We start from the raw sequence: 18,525 nt of genomic DNA on the forward strand, positions 1-18,525 counted from the left end.
CGTGGCTAAGTGTTATCTTTCAAATTACATTCGCTCTAATTTTTTCCTATTTCCCATCGGTGTTGGTAATTATATTGTTGCAATTTGGATTTGCATCAGAAAATCGTACAATAAGAAGTAAAGTGCTCCCTAATAAAAGTGATTGCATGCTTATGACTCAAATTGAGACCTTTTATTAAGGATGAAAGAATAATTATCACTATATCACAACTGTTATTGGTATGGTAATGGTGGTACTTTCGGGGTCGTTTGGTAGGATGCATTAGATAAAATATTGCATGCATTAGCTTTGTATATTCATAATACCTTGTTTGGTACACCTTTTGAACTTATGCATTAGTTATGCAAACATTAGTTATACACCTTATTTGGAATTATTCTATGCATAACTAATGCATACGAAACCATGGTATTAACAATGCAATGAGTTTTAATGCATGCATTAGCTTAGTTAAAGATAAAATTATCCTACAAAATTTATGATTGATTAAAATATATTATTATATTAATGCGAGTTTGAAATAATCCAAGAAAGTGAAAAATAAAAGTATATCCCTAGTAAATAAATAAATACTTAGCATATTTTCTTTTTTATAAATAAATATTTAGTTCTATACTACAATATATGTAGACAAATCAAATAATTTTTTTAAAACCTTGTTCATATAAAAACATTCTTAAGCATATGTTTCTTTTGAAAAAATAAAGTGATGGATTAGTTATGAGGGTATTTTTGTAAACAAACAATTCTTTTAGAAATTGTGCAATGCTTTAATACATCAAATCAAATAATGGATATAAATTATTTAAGCATAACTAATGCCAGTATAACTAATGCTAGCACAACTAATACATCATATTCAGCACTATTCTTATACACGCTATCAAATTACCCATCACATTAATTTGACAATTAATGTTATGTGTAGTTGATTTTTCCCTTTTTTTCTATTTTGGAACCACATTTGGTTGTGGAGTTTGGAAAGAAAGGAGAAGCAAAGTGCGATGGATGTAGTCATAGGAAAGTGCATGTGATGAGTTAAAACACATCTCACTTTTCGATGATTGATTGCACATTTGCTCTTTTCCTTTTACTTTCCTTTCTGACTTAAAACACCTCATTTAACTCACCCCAGTCCAGCCGCTTCCAGCTGCCATTTTCTCTCCAATAATATTTAGATCACAGAATTTAAGTCAACAATTATTAAATCCAAGTTTACTGGGAGTAGTTTTATTGGTATAGCATCTTGGCACGAAATTTAAAAAAAAAAAATTTTAAATTTGTGGTCTTAAAAGTTTAAGGGATAAAAGTTTTACGGGACCATAATATTTTTGCGGTCATAAAAATTTTTCATTGAGGGTAAAATGAAGAGTTTAAAGTTGAATTATTTTCAAATTTAGAAATGTACCATTTATTTTGAAACAGAATAAAAAGAAAAGTACATCATCTAATTTGAAATAGATGGAATAATACATTTGTGGGAGTAGTCTTTGACAATGTACGGTAGTGTACAACAACATACCCAGTGTAATATTATAAATAGAGTATGGATAAGGTAGCATGTTCGCAGACATTAACCCTACCTTATTGAAAGTAGAAAGGATATTTTCGATAGACTCTCGACTCAAGAAAAACCTAATCACATCAGTATGTACTATAGTGTATTTGATCGTTTTTACGATGTACTCCCTCCAATTCAAAATAAGTGTCTACTTAACCATCTACACACTCCTTAAAAAAATACTAACTCTTAAAAAAATTAGGTAATTCGACTGAATTATCCCTAATTAATTTCATGTTTAATAATATCATAGAAAATTATAGTAATTTAAAAGACTATTAAGAATACGTCGATAAAGGTAATTCTGAAAAAATAAGGTTAATTCTTTTCTTGATTTGATAAGTGGACTCTTATTTTGAACCAACAAAAAAAGGGCTAAGTGGTCACTTTTTTTTTGGAACCGGAGGGAGTATGATCATTCTTTTTGGTTTATAAATGATATGACTGTGATAATACGTTTTACCCGTATAAAAATTTAGATTCTTGCGATTTTACTATTGCCCGCATGCCAAAGACTGAATACATGTGAAGAATTTGAGTCCAATTAATAGCTTGTTTCGCCACGCTTTTAAAATCTGTTTATTTTGATAAATATTTTTTTTCGAAAGTATTTTTAAAAAAATACTTTTTGTGAGAAATAGTTTATGTTTTGCTAATTAATTTGGAAAGCACTTTTGAGCAACAATTAGTGTTTGGCCAAGCTTTTAAAAAGTGTTTCTACGTATATTTTTCTCAAAAGTACTTTTCAAAAAAGTATTTTTTTTTTTAGAGAAACTATTTTTTTCTACTTCTCAAAAACTGTTTCTGATTCTGCTCAAAAATATATATTTTTTCCTTGAAAAGGCTCCAAACAACTTAACTTTGAGAAGAAAAAAAATACTTTTAACAACCAAAAAAAAAAATTTGGCCACCAAAAAAGTTTGGCCAAATTGAAGGTATTTCCTAGTTAAGAAACCTTTTACCTGAAAAGCAGGGACAGAGATTTGACGTTGAACTTTGTACATGTAAAGTTCACGCATTGACATACGATGTCACTGTAAGAAAACACTAAAAATACCCAAAGACACACAGAGATAGTAACTATATTCTAATCACGTGGTGAATGTATTGAAAAAATGAATACATGAAATGGATTTTGTCTTTCTATTCAGCCAAATGTTGATTTTTTAATAAAATGAATCTGTACGTGTTCGCATGATAGGTAAAGACGTAAAGTTTATGTTTTGAATATTAACCGCCCAACTCCATCCCCATAAAAAGAAATACTTCTAGTTATTCCAAAATGTTGAACTTAAAGTGCACGTTATGCTATGGACAAATACTTTCTTTAAACCGAGCTTTGGACATAGATTTGGTTGAATTTAAAAAAAAAAATTTTGAAGTTGTGTTGAAAAATAATTTTTAGAAGTTAAAGTTGTATTTGAACATGTATTTTATTTGAAAAAAAGTTAAAGTTTTGTGAGTGGAAAAAATATTTTCACCCAAAAACTGCCCTAAACTAATTTTTGAGAACTTGAAAAAAAAAATCAATTCAATGAACAAACAGTGTTTAAAAAGAAAATAGCCAAAATTTATGGTCAAACGGGAGTTATGTTTCAATACCATTAATACGACAGATGGATCTGTGACTGTCAACATATAAAAGATTGCATAACGAAATCAAGCAAAATAAGGGGTCTTTTTCTTGTGGCTGTGAGAAAGAGGAGAATTAAGCAAATTACATAGCAGAAACTAGAAAGTTTACGATGAAAATACATCACATCATATGGTGAATTAATTAGGAGAAGGCATAAGAAACATTCTAGTTGAAGATTTTATTTTAAATACAAAAGGTTCATAAAGGAAAAGAATGTCTTAAACTTCCTTTAATTGCAAAAGGCAAGAAAAATAAAAAAGGAGAGAACATAAGTATGTACAATGATTTGCAAACAGTTGGCCGTGGTATTGATTTTGTAGAGACTTTCAAGGTAAGGCAACATCCTAGAAACTTAACTAGCTAACTGTATTGTAGTGCCCCTTTATAAAATGGCCAAATTTGCAAATGCCACTTAATGCATGTGCAATAATTGCAGACACCATGAGTTTTTTAGCCTTATTCCTGATAAAAATACAGCCCGATGCACTAAGCTCCCGCTATATATGGGATTCGGGGAAGGGCCAGACTATAAAAGTAGATCTATTGTATGCAGACTTATCCTGCATTTCTACAAGAGACGGTTTCCACAATTCAAACCCGTGACTTTCTGATCACGTGATAACAACTTTACCTAGTTATGCCAAGGCTCTCCTTCGGAAAGCTTAATGACTAATGATCAAAATAATTAAAAATTAAAGGAATTGAAACTTGAAAGAAATACACATGTTTGCTTTGCTGTAACGGCAAAGGTAGGAAATAAGAAACAGAGATACACATTCCTTTCTTTTTTAACAGAGATACACATTAGTAGATGTGGAACCAGTCAATGTTTTGATAATACTAGGACCCAAATTGCGCAATCAGTGGCCATTTTCGTGTCCATGTGAGAGAAAAAAAGAACATGGCAATGAAAATGAAAGATTTTGGACTCATGCTTAGATAGCCAAAGGAAAAAAACATTATAGTAGTACTTGCAAATTCAGCACTAAGAACAACATCCGAATTGACATGATGCTTGTGTTTGATTTACTAAAATGTCCTTAAAAAATTGACTTATTTTGTTTCAGCTAGTTATAGTCCCAACCCAAGCAAAATGACAAATGTACTTCAACACCAACCCCTTCAAGGATCGTGAAATTATGCTATGACAAGATTGAGTTGGTCTAATGGTGAGCACCCTTCACTTTTAACTAAGAGGTTATGAGTTCGAATCATCCCAAGAGCAAGGTGGAGAATTCTTGGAAGGAGGGAGCTAAGGGTCTATCAGAAATAGCCTCTCTACCCCAAGGTAGGGGTAAGGTTTGCGTACACACTACCCTCCCCAAATCCCACTAGTAAATTATCCCCACTGGTGAGATTATATTGGGTTGTTGTTATTGTTGTATAGCTGGTAAAAAAATGTTCAAAATAATTCTCAGAGGCACAAGTCACATGAATCTCTGCTACCCTCAGGCCGTCAAAAGAAAAAGATGCCTTCCAACTATTGAAGTTTAATCCAGTTCTCAGAGCAATTAAAGATCATGCTCTTTTAAAATCAAATTTTGCTGACCTATGTTTTAAACCAAATATGATCCATTGGCTTTCAACAATGAAGTATACAGTACTAAATATATCACAGCAAATTAGTGGCCGAGCCAGAATTTTTCTAAGGGGGGTCAAAATATAAATAAGTATGTTAAAATTGTCAAAAAGTCCCACATCGGTGGATGACAATTTTGAATAGAAATTTCACTCTATAAAAGGAAGCCTAATGTTTAGGATTTAAGTACACCTCTCATTTGCCTTTGTTATCTTCTTAAGGCATTTGTATCTTCTCTCTTTAGTATTATTTCACTTGTAATTTTAGAGTGGAATAAAATATTAATTGTGTCCGGGGAAGTAGGCAAAATTGGCCAAACCTCGTAAATTCTGGTGTTCTTTTATTGTTGTCTTATTGTCTTGTTTATTATTTAGTAGTTGTCATAATTTTTGGTATAGTAGTTATGACTCATTCACACTATATACATTTGGCTTCCGCAACAACTGGTATCAGAGCCAAGGTACTGTCTAAGTATGCTCTGTGGTTACAGTATAGTCTGATCTTCCACATCAGAAAAGATCTATCTTGGTAACTGAGTCAAGGTTCTGCCTGAGTATGCTCTGTGGTTGCAGCTTAGTCTGATCTTCCACACCAGAAAGGAAATAATCTTGATTTGTGTCGTCAGCTACTAAATAATATTTGTGTCAAAATGGGAGACGATAAACAAGAAGAATCTACATCAAGTGTCAATAATACGTCATCGTTGGCATCTTCGCTTATGATAAGAATTGTGTTAAATGCGAAATTTGCAGTAAAAATTTTTGACGGGTCAGGACATTTTGGGATGTGGCAAGGCGAGGTTCTAGATGTTCTTTTTCAACAAGGGCTAGATCTTGCCATTGAAGAAAAGAAGCCAGATGTTATTGGAGAAGAAGATTGAAAAATTATCAATCGTGTTGCTTGCGGTACCATTCGATCCTACCTTGCTAGAGAGCAGAAATATCCATACACAAAGAAAACTTCTGCAAGTAAATTATGAAAAGCATTGGAGGATAAATTTTTGAAGAAAAACAGTCAAAATAAATTGTACATGAAGAAGAGACGGTTTCGCTTCACCTATGTTCCTGGTACCACAATGAATGAACATATCACCAGTTTCAATAAGTTGGTCACAGATTTGCAAAATATGGATGCAACTTTTGATGACGGTGACTTGGCCTTGATGTTGTTGGGGTCACTTCCTAATGAGTACGAGCACCTTGAAACTACTCTACTCCATGGAAATGACGAAATTTCTCTCAGAGAAGTTTGTTCGGCTTTGTACAGTTATGAACAAAGAAAGGGAGAAAAACAGAAGGGCGGAGAAGGAGAAGCACTAATTGTGAGGGGTCGTCCTCAAAATCAAACGAGGACTAAGAAGGGAAGATCCAAGTCGAGATCTAGACCCAGCAAAGATGAATGTGCCTTTTGTCGAGAAAAGGGGCACTGGAAGAAAGACTGTCCGAAGTTGAAGAATAAGGCCAGACATAACAATGGAAAGGCCATTATGGATTCAAATGTAGCTGATTGTGATGATTCAGACTTCTCATTAGTTACAACAGAGTTATCAACATCATCAGACATATGGTTGATGGACTCGGCTTGTAGCTATCATATGTGTCCCAACAAGGACTGGTTCGTGAATTTTCAAGAAGGAGAATATGGAGTCATCCACACAGCAGATAACAGCCCTCTTACCTCATATGGCATTGGTTCAATAAGATTAAGGAGCCATGATGGAATGATCAGAACATTAACAGATGTTCGATATGTACCGGGTTTGAAGAAGAATCTCATATCTGTGGGAGCCCTAGAATCAAAAGGGTTCAAAATCTTTGCAGAAAATGGAGTGATGAGAATATGCTCCGGTGCACTAGTGGTAATGAAGGCCAATCAGAAGAACAATAACATGTACCGCTATCGTGGTAGTACAGTTATTGGGATAGCGACAGTGACATCCAATGATGACAAAGAGGCAGAAGCAACCAGGCTATGGCACATGCGCTTGGGACATGCTGGAGGGAAATCCTTGAAAGCTCTATCTAATCAAGGATTGTTAAAAGACGTAAAGACTTGCAACTTGGAGTTTTGCGAGCATTGTGTCAAAGGGAAACAGACAAGGGTTAAATTTGGTACATCGATCCATAATACTAAAGGCATTTTGGATTATGCACACTCTGATGTTTGGGGTTCTTCCAAAATACCTTCATTGGGTGGGAAGCACTATTTTGTAACCTTTGTTGATGATTTTTCCCGAAGAGTGTGGGTGTATACAATGAAGAGGAAAGATGAAGTGTTGGAAATTTTTCTCAAATGGAAGACGATGGTGGAGAATCAAACAGGCAGGAGGATCAAGTGTATTCGCACAGACAATGGAGGTGAATACAAAAATGATCATTTCAATAAGGTCTGTGAAAATGATGGTATCGTCCGACACTTCACTGTCAGACATACACCACAACAGAATGGAGTGGCAGAACGTATGAACCGGACTTTACTGGAGAAGGTACGGTATATGTTGTCCAATGCTGGCTTGGGCAAAGAATTTTGGGCTGAGGTAATTACATATACATGCCACCTCATTAATCGTCTACCATCTACTGCCATTGATGGCAAGACACCATTTGAAAAATGGTATGGAAAACCTGCTGTAGATTATGACTCTTTGCATGTGTTTGGCTCAATTGCATACTATCATGTGAAAGAGTCAAAATTGGATCCGAGAGCAAAGAAGACTATATTTATGGGGATTACTTCTGGAATCAAACGATACCGCTTAACAGAGACAAGGAATATTATATTCAGCAGAGATGTTACCTTTGATGAATCTGCCATAACAGATAAGGTGACAGTTGAAGATGTCAAACAAACTAGTGGTGCATCAAAGCAGGTGGAGTTTGAGGAAAAATTTATTTTTCCTACGCAAGAAGCAGAGGAGAAAACAAATGAAGATTACCCTCTAGAAGAAGAGCCAGTAAAGAGGGAGATTCCAACTCAGGAACCTCGACAACAACTTGAATCAATAGCAACCAACAGGCCAAAAAGGACAATAACGAAACATGTTCGTCTCATAGAGACGGTTGCTTGTGCAACCTCAATTGTAGCTGATGGTGTTCCTACCACTTATAAAGATGCAATCCAAAGTTCAGAAGAAGATAAGTGGAGGATTGCCATGAATGAAGAAATGCAGTCCCTTCATCAGAATCATACATGGAAATTGGCCAATCTCCCGAAGGAAAGAAAGCAATTGGGTGCAAATGGGTATTTGCAAAGAAAGAAGGATTTCCTAACCAAGAAGATGTTCGCTACAAAGCAAGATTGGTGGCCAAAGGATATGCTCAAAAGGAGGGAATTGATTACAATGAAGTATTTTCTCCAGTTGTAAAACATTCCTCCATTAGAATTATGTTGGCTTTGGTAGCACAGTTGGATTTGGAACTAGTTTAGATGGATGTAAAAACTGCGTTTTTACATGGAAACTTGGAGGAGGAAATCTACATGACTCAGCCAGAAGGATTCAAAGTTGCTGGAAAAGAAAATATGGTATGCAAACTTGAAAAATCATTGTACGGATTGAAACAATCTTCTAGACAATGGTACAAGCGATTTGACAAGTTTATGTTGCGGCAAGGGTACAAGAGAAGCAAATACGATCATTGTGTGTATTTGCGCAAACTTAATGATGGTTCCTTTGTATATCTTCTCCTATATGTTGATGATATGTTGATAACTTCCAAGAATTCGGAAGAAATTGATAAGTTGAAGATTCAACTGAAGGAGGAGTTCGAGATGAAGGATCTGGGTGAGGCAAAGAAAATTCTTGGCATGGAGATAATAAGAGATAGACGTTCAAAGAAACTCTGTTTATCTCAGAAAGAATATTTGAAGAGAGTACTACAGCGTTTTGGCATAGATAAGAAGACTAAGCCAATTAGTACGCCACTTGCTCCCCATTTTAAGCTAAGTACTACTATGTCGCCAAAGGATGAAACTGAACATGAGTATATGTCAAGGGTACCATACGCAAATGTTGTTGGTAGCTTGATGTATGCAATAGTTTGTACGAGACCTGACATTTCACAAGCTGTTGGAGTTATTAGCAGATATATGCATAATCCAGGAAAGGAGCATTGGCAAGCTGTAAAATGGATTCTACGGTATATTCATAGTACTGTAGATATTGGGTTAATTTTTGAGCAGGAAGACAATCGGTCTGTAGTTGGATATTGTGACTCAGATTTTGCGGGTGATCTGGACAAACGAAGGTCAACTACTGGTTATGTGTTTACTTTTGCAAAGGCACCAGTTAGTTGGAAGTCTACTTTGCAGTCAACAGTTGCTTTGTCTACAACAGAGGCAGAGTACATGGCTATTACGGAGGCTGTGAAGGAGGCAATTTGGCTTCAGGGGTTGCTAAAGGAGCTTGGTATTGAACAAAAAAATATTACAATTTTTTGTGATAGTCAAAGTGCTATTCAATTAGCGAAGAACCAAGTTTATCATGCAAGGACGAAGCACATTGATGTTCGGTATCATTTCGTACGAGAAATCATAGAAGAAGGTGGAGTCACGGTGAAGAAAATTCATACTACGGAGAACCCTGCTGATATGCTGACAAAAGTGGTGACTGCGGTCAAGTTTCAACATTGTTTGGATTTGATCAACATTGTTGAACACTAAAGATTGAAGATGAAGACACAACCAAAATTTGTTATTGAGAGAAAATTGAAGATGTGGAATTTTGCCAAGGTGGAGATTTGTTGAAATTGTCAAAAGTCCCACATCGGTGGATGACAATTTTGAATGGGAATTTCACCCTATAAAAGGAGGCCTAATGTTTAGGATTTAAGTACACCTCTCATTTGCCTTTGTTATCTTCTTAAGGCATTTGTATCTTCTCTCTTTAGTATTATTTCACTTGTAATTTTAGAGTGGAATAAAATATTGATTGTGTCCGAGGAAGTAGGCAAAATTGGCCGAACCTCATAAATTCTGGTGTTCTTTTATTGTTGTCTTATTGTCTTGTTTATTATTTAGTGGTTGTCATAATTTTTGGTATAGTAGTTGTGACTCATTCACACTATATACATTTGGCTTCCGCAACAAAGTAAGCATATAAAAAAATGAAGGGGAGTCAACACAGAGTATATATACATAAAAATAAAATATTTAACCTATCTACGCGGTATAATTTTCCGACTAAGGGGTGTCATTTGACTCCCCTCGCCAATGAGTGGCGGAGTTCTAAAAACCTAATCTTACATAGTTCCTTACTCTCTCGCATGTCACACCTATTTCAACGTGCAGAAATCTGCATACATAAAAGATGACCCAAAAGGTAACAGCATTCAACACCAACTAATGCAAAGAAAGAGAGTGAACACTGCAGTAGTCATAGAGCTAGAAACAGCTGAGCCAGGACAGCAACTGTTACTTTAGGGGTTACTTTAGGGACGTATAAAGTGAAACCAACAACTACAATTTGGACAAAAAACCAGTTTAATCCCACACGTGAGTGGGGAGAGTATTATGTACGTAGAGTTTACCCCTATCTAAGGAATGTAGAGAGATTGATTCCGATTTTTCCTTGGCTTCGTAAATGAAAGTGAAACCATCACTACATGAAAAGGGAAAACAAGAGGGGGGGGAGGGGGGGAGGACCATACACTACGGAGTCTACTAGGAGGATTAAAAATTATTGGCGCATTCAATAAGCTTCAACAATACAAAAAACAACTCAAACTGTCATAATACAACAGTAATCGGCATTCGGCAACAAGAGCTCTCAGACTGAAGATAGACAAAAAACAATTCTAATCTTAGTCAAGAATTAACTGCATATTATGAATGATGATAAGTAGCAGATATTTATGAATGATTCTGCTTTAGTTTGACTGAGCTGAATGTGCATTCCAGACGTGACATTACCACCCCCAAACTTAAATCCGTGATACCAGAAAATAGTCAACAAAATTAAAATTTCAAACTAATTATCATTACATCTGCAATACCTAAAAGTAAATCTTCATAAACTTATTTTACTCCCTTGAGTAAAATTAACTTGCAAGATGGAAACTTCAATTTGAATATTTATTCACCTACCAACACAGAGATCGATTATCTTTCACGATACATCATCTAGAAAACCACATAACATAGTCCCAATCAGCTGCAAAATATATTTCTCAGCTTCTACCAATAGATTATTTGCATCGTTTAAATTTGATGATAGACCTTTCAATGTCCAGAAAATAGAATATAGTTTCTCTGTGTTCTTTAAACGAGTTGCGAGATTAAAGAAGTATGCCAATTGGCAGATGTCTTGAATCATTATAGCTCACTCAAATAGAACATGTCCCTAGAGAACAACTCCAGTAGTGGAATCCCCAGATTTCACATTCCTTGGGAATACCATATCATTATTTCAAGACAAATTCTGGATTTCAAGCAAAAATGACCACTGTACTTCCAAAACCTTACTACACGTCAACACCAACCCCCTCAAGGATCGTGAAATTATGCTCCAATCCACTGTTGACCGTCACCATTTTTGTCTTGAATAGCTGGTAAAAAAAATGTTCAAAATGATTCTCAGAGGCACAAGTTACATGAATCTCTGCTACCCTAAGATGCCTTCAAACTATTGAAGTTTAATCCAGTTCCCAGAGTAATCAAAGATCATGCTCTTTTGAAATCAAATTTATCTGACCTATGTTTAAAACCAAATATGATCCATAGGCTTTCAACAATGAAGGATACAGTACTAAATATGTCATAGCAAATTCTAAAACCTAAGCTCACATAGTTCCTTCCTCTCTCGTGCCTACTCCACCGTGCAGAAACAACAAACTGCATACATCAAAGATGACCCAAAAGGTAATAGCCTTTAACACCAATTAATGCAAAGAAAGAGAGTGGACATTGCAGTAGTCATACAGCTAGAAACAGTTAACCAAGGACAGCAACTGTTACTTAAGGGATGTATAACATGGAAGTGAAACCATCACAACATAAAAAGGGGAAAAAAGAAAAGGGGAGAGAAAGAGAGAGAGAGAGGACCATACACTACGGAATCTACTAGGAGGATTAAAAATTACTGGTGCATTTAATAAGCTTAAACAATACAAAAAAATAACTCAAACTGTCTTAATACAACAGTAGTCAGCAATAAGAGCTCTAGGACTGAGGATAGACAAAAAGCTTTTGTAAATCTTTTGCATTTCTTTTTGTGTTATCGCTACCATATTTTATGGGACAATATGGGATTGGACAAGAAGATTAAAATGTAAAATGTCTTGACAAAACAATTACACTAATCCTAACTAAACTACGGCAATTAAAATGGGCAGCAAGAATCGAGGTGGGAAGCACATAAAATAGGATAATACTATTAAGGGATAGAAAAGGGGAACAACATGCATATGAATAAGATGCAACAATCTGTAGAATGATTTGACCAGAAAGTGGAATACTAAATGGGAAAAAAGGCTTCAGCAGAAAGGCATTTAAGTCAAAATGGAAGACACAGCAATAAGTCAAAATCTAAGAGAGCAGTATAATGCTTTCTCATACAACTCATAGTAATGTTAAAACAAGTTAATACACTTTTATATTATCAAATCAAGTGGTGATTCATAATAGTCACAACAAATGTTGCCACTCTCTATGGCCAATTCAAAACTAATGACGCCTCGTGTCAGAAGGGATCTTTCAACCTCTTATCCAATTTTTCTCCTGCTAACCAGAAACTTGGATGGAGGATAAATTTCCAACAAAATCAAAACCATCAACATGCTTGAAGGCCCAGAGTCCAGACAAACGGATAGATACGGAGAGTGCATACCTAAACTCGGCCAAAAGTGCATAATTTCAAAATTTTAACTACATTTCTTATTGTTGTCTAGTTTCGATTTTCTGTTTGCATTACTTAGTGTTAGTTTTGTATTTTCGCTTTAGTTGTCAAATTGGTTTGTTTGTCGTTGCCCCTTCCCTTTTCCACGGTGAACCGAGGATCTACCGAAAACAGCCTCTCTGCCTTTTAAAAGCAGGGGTAAGGTCTGTGTACACTCTACCCTTCCCAGACCCCACTTGTGGGACTACACTGGGGGTCTATTGTTGTTAACTACATATCGAATTGACCATGGTACGGCTGACAATCTTATAACAAAACGTAATCATCAACTACGATGAGAGTTAATGTTGGAGGCTTCAAATAAAAGATGCGGGAAGCTAGGCTCAGATGGTTCGGGCACGTACAGAGGAGAAGCTTGAATGCCCCAGTAAGGAGATGTGAGCGGTTGGCTTTGGCGAGCATGAGAAAAGGTAGAGGGCGGCCCAAGAAGTATTGGGGAGAGGTGATCAGGCAGGACATGGCGAGGCTTCAGATTTCTGAGGACATGGCCCTTGATAGGAAGGTGTGGAGGTCGAGCATTAGGGTGGTAGGTTAGGAGGTAGTGGAGCTCTTTTCTACTTCGTACTGGGTGAGAGGCTAGTCTAATAGGGTTGTATCCTAGACTGCTAGTAGTTATTGTTGTGTCCACACTTTTCTTCCACTTTTCACAGTATCGAGCCTTTCTTACGTGTTACTGTTATTGCTTTTCATCTCCATAGCCAACCTGATGATCATTTTAGAATGTTGCCACTCTCTGGTATTCCTTTTAAAATCACCTGTTGTTGCGATCACCTGCTAGAATTATGCATAAGTGTTTCCATAGCATTTCTTGAACAATGAACAATACAATACCATCGAACAAATGCTTAAAATAAAAGGAATTGAGTCTGAAATTTTACACCATCAGTGTAATTTAATCTGCTACAAGTGGTTACTTATCATTTATTATATGTTACCAATTAGTGCTTATTACCTGCAGTTACCTTTTAACTAACCTAATTGTGTAATATTTTTTACACCGTCAATGCATAAAACATAAACTCTCATAAATTTTGAAATATGTGAAGACAAAAATCTTCACGTTTAACACTCTATGTCAGTCTACAATACTCCTAAATCCTAAAATCCATAAATTCTGTTAATAATTGAACATCATATATCAGATGTATATGAAATATAAACTCAGGTAGAACAACACTACTCAACTGTTTTCAACTGTCATCACTCATCACCAAAGAGGCATTGAAGGCGTGCAGCAAAAGTACCAGTGGGCTCCACAGCAGCTTCAGCAAAGAGGCTTTGCTTGATATTATTCATTCTTAAAACAAGGCCTTCTTGTTCTTCCTTTAACGAAGCGTTATCCTCCATCAGATCATTTATGCGGTACTTTTGCCCAAGCGATCGTACGCTAAGAAGAAGGATTCCTGTCATGGCGAAGAATTGTATGAAGCTGTTTTTCCTCTTCATTGCATTTGCGAAGAAACCTAACGATCTCTTATGGCTCTGATAGCGACCTGCAGTGGCGGAGCTCGACGGTGGTGTAGGGATAGCCATCGTCGGGAATGGAATTCGGCCGGTTTATAAAATGGGAGTCCAACAATTGCCGCATTGACCGTATATATTTAGTCAACTTTTTGCAACTCTTTTTGTGTTAGAACCTGTTTGGCGAAGTTTTTATTTTTATTTTTATTTTTTTGGTAAAAAAGTACTTTTGGGAGTAAGTACAAGTAATTTCTGAAAAGTCGAAAAAAATAGTTTATTTCTAAAAATAAAAGCAGAAGCATTTTTGTATTGTTTGGATGATTGTTACATGTCGTTTCATAATGTATTGTATTTTTTATTAATATAATATTTGGATAGATTGTATCGTTTGTCGTCATTTCATGATGTCACATACCAAAAATATGAAAAATAAACTTGCAACATTACTAAGAAAATATTAGATACGAAGTAGAAATATTATATAAAAAAATATGGTAAGGGATAAAATATGATTATTTAATAATAAAAAGGGGGCAAAATGAGAGAAAAAGGCAAAGTAACGACGCCACCACACCAAATATGTTGTTACATAAAGTGGCATTTTTCGTCGTTACGTAATAACGTATTTAACGATACGATACAATAAAATTTAAGTAGCAATCAAAACAAATATTGTATTTAAAGTAACAATACGATACATGTAACAACCCATCCAAACAAGTTGTTAAAGTACCCCCAATCACATAAACTCGTCTACACTCTCTCTCTCCCGAACCATCATCGGCGCCTCTATATTGAAGATCATGGACAACAAGTACAAAGAGAGTTGGAAGGTTCACAAGCTAAAGGAATTGAAGAAAATAATGTTTCGTCGAAAGTCGACAAGTTGGGAATGTTATAACATGTACTTTTGTGGTGAGACCAGTGTGTTTAACATGATAAGCAGGTTATGTTATGAGTTATGTTAGTCGTGTGTTGTGTTTTGAAGTCAAGCGAGTGGTGAAACAAAAGTCGATGAAAGTCACCATAAGTTACGTTCATAAGTTTTACTGAAATTTTGGGTCAAATGTAATTGTGATTTTCTCCCAATATACTTAGCTATCGTTTGGCCATAGATTCCCAAATTTGTTTTGAAAATTCTGATTTGGGTGAAGTTTGATTTGAAGATGAAAATGTGTTTGGACATGATTTTTCAAAACATATTTCACTTTTTATTTGAAAAAATATGAAACGTGACTTATGGGTACAAGCTCAAAAATCTATCACAAATACCCAATAGTACCAAACAAACAAACTTGTTATCTTGTATATACATAACCTTCATTACTCAGATTACACATAGGAAGTCATTACTCATATTACACATAGGAAGTCATTACTCATATTATAATCATGCCTACACCACAACGTACAACTAAAATAATTAGCATCAGCGTTTCATGCATTAGAGTACAACATAACAAAATAAAAATAACAGTTAGCTCAATTTTTCTTTAAGTCGTTAAACCATTCAACTTGATTTTTTTCGGTCATATGAACGAATATCTTGCGAAAGTTGGGGTTAAGCAAGAAAGGCATTGCTGGTGAAAAATTTTCGTCAGCTAAATCATGTTTTTGCAAGACAAAGTGCAAGTGGGTAGTCACAGCTTCCTCAGAGTAGATATCAATCTCAGTTTCTTTCGAGAGCAGATACAAAGAAAAAAGCAGGAACAAGAGCAGAAATTGAGGTGATTATTTAAATGTGGGCTCTTTTACAAACTATAAAAGTCTGGGGTAATATTTAAAAAATATAATGGTCATGTTTTTGCCCAAAATCAGCAATTGAGGTAATTTTTGGGATTTGGGATCTTGCCAAAATATGGGCAAAATCTATGGCCAAATATGTGTTTGCCAAATAAATCCCAAATTTATTTTGGCAAAACTCATGGCCAAACGGGACCTTAGAGTTATGGGGTGTTCCACCCATCAAATTGAAGATCTATGAGTCTATTTTCTAGTGCATTAAACCATTTGTCAATACGATATCGGAGTAGAGAGATATAGGCATTTTTACGAGACTGCGCAGACTGTCACCTACTTGCTTAAATGAGAATCCAAAAATAGGCCAGTTCGGGTCGTCCAAAAATGGACCAGTTCGGGTCGTCCAAAGAGGCCTTTAAAATGGCGTGGGATAACTATTTTTTAACATGGTATTTAGTTTTTATCCAGTATTTTTAATGCTGAGCACAAATAGCCACTACTCTATTAAAATTAATACGAAAAGACTTTGTTACCCTTTCTTCATGAGTGTTGTGTAAATATTAAGGACATAGTGTCCTTAATATTTACACTGCACACATGAAGTTAAGGACGTCGTGTCCTTAACATTTACACTACATATATGAAATTAAGGACATGATGTCCTAAAGTTTAACAATGGAAGGTGCAAATACATGACACTTTGTCTTTAATATTTACACAACATTCATGAAGTTAAGGACACCATATCCTTAATCTTTACACAACACTCATAAAGTTAAGGACATTATGTCCTTAATATTTACACTACATACATGAAGTTAAGGACGTCGTGTCCTTAACATTTACACTGAACATTTGAAGTTAAAGACATAATGTCCTAAAGTTTAACAACGGAATGTGAAAATACAAGACACTTTGTCCTTAATATTTACAAAGTATTTATGAAGTTAAGGACATCATGTCCTTAATATTTACACAACACTCATAAAGTTAAGGACACTATATCCTTAACATTTACACTGCACACATGAAGTTAAGGACACCATGTCCTTAACATTTACACTATACATATGAAGTTAAGGATACGAGGTCCTAAAGTTTAACAACAAAAGGTGCAAATACAAGTTAAGGACATTATGTCCTTAACATTTACACTGCACACATGAAGTTAAGGACATCGTGTCCTTAACATTTACACTGAACATTTGAAGTTAAGGGCATGATGTCCTAAAGTTTAACAACGGAATGTGCAAATACAAAACACTTTGTCCTCAATATTTACATAGTATTTATGAAGTTAAGGACATCATGTCCTTAATATTTACACAACACTCATAAAGTTAAGGACATTATGTCCTTAACATTTACACTGCACACATGAAGTTAAGGACACCATGTCCTTAACATTTACACTACACATATGAAGTTAAGGACATGAGGTCCTAAAGTTTAACAACAGAAGGTGCAAATACAAGTTAAGGACATTATGTCCTTAACATTTACACTACACACATGAAGTTAAGGATGTCGTGTCCTTAACATTTACACTGAACATTTGAAGTTAAGGACATGATGTCCTAAAGTTTAACAACGGAAGGTGCAAATACAAGACACTTTATCCTTAATATTTACACAGTATTTATGAAGTTAAGGACATCATGCCCTTAATATTTACACAACACTCATAAAGTTAAGGACACTATGTCCTTAACATTTACACTATACATATGAAGTTAAGGACATGAGATCCTAAAGTTTAACGACAGAAGGTGCAAATACAAGTTAAGGACATTATGTCCTTAACATTTACACTGCACACATGAAGTTAAGGACGTCGTGTCCTTAATATTTACACTGAACATATGAAGTTAAGGACATGATGTCCTGAGTTTAACAACGGAATGTGCAAATACAAGACACTTTGTCCTTAATATTTACACAGTATTTATGAAGTTAAGGACATCATGTCCTTAATATTTACACAACACTCATAAAGTTAAGGACACTATATCCTTAACATTTACACTGCACACATGGAGTTAAGCACACTATGTCCTTAATATTTACATTACACATATGAAGTTAAGGACATGAGGTCCTAAAGTTTAACAACAGAAGGTGCAAATACAAGTTAAGGACATTATGTCCTTAATATTTACACTACACACATGAAGTTAAGGACATCGTGTCCTTAACATTTACATTGAACATATGAAGTTAAGGACATGATATCCTTAATATTAGCACATGGGTATTTTTGTCCGGGCGGGGAAAAAATTATTAAGTACTGGCTAAAAAATAAATACATTTTAAACGGTGGCTAAAGATTAAAGACATCTCTAATTAGTGGCTAATCATGCACTCCCCCCTTCATATATTAGACTGATAATAAGGCATAATAACCAGACATAAGCTCTACAAAAATCCTCCCAAAACTTGCTCACAAACCCTAATTGATTTTCTTTCCCTTTCAAGCTCTAATTGGATGTAAAACATAGAGTTTGAAGAACTAAGATATGAGCTGAGTTATCCAACAAATAAGGTAAATTTACTTCTCTCTTTCATTCATTTTGTCTGCTGTAATTTCATGGTAAGTCGTTTTACATTTGTAAGAACTCACGGGACAGTGATCGAAAGTTGTGAGTTCGAGTTATTC

Source organism: Nicotiana tomentosiformis, chromosome 4 (genome assembly GCF_000390325.3).
Source record: "Nicotiana tomentosiformis chromosome 4, ASM39032v3, whole genome shotgun sequence".
Taxonomy (NCBI): Eukaryota; Viridiplantae; Streptophyta; class Magnoliopsida; order Solanales; family Solanaceae; genus Nicotiana; species Nicotiana tomentosiformis.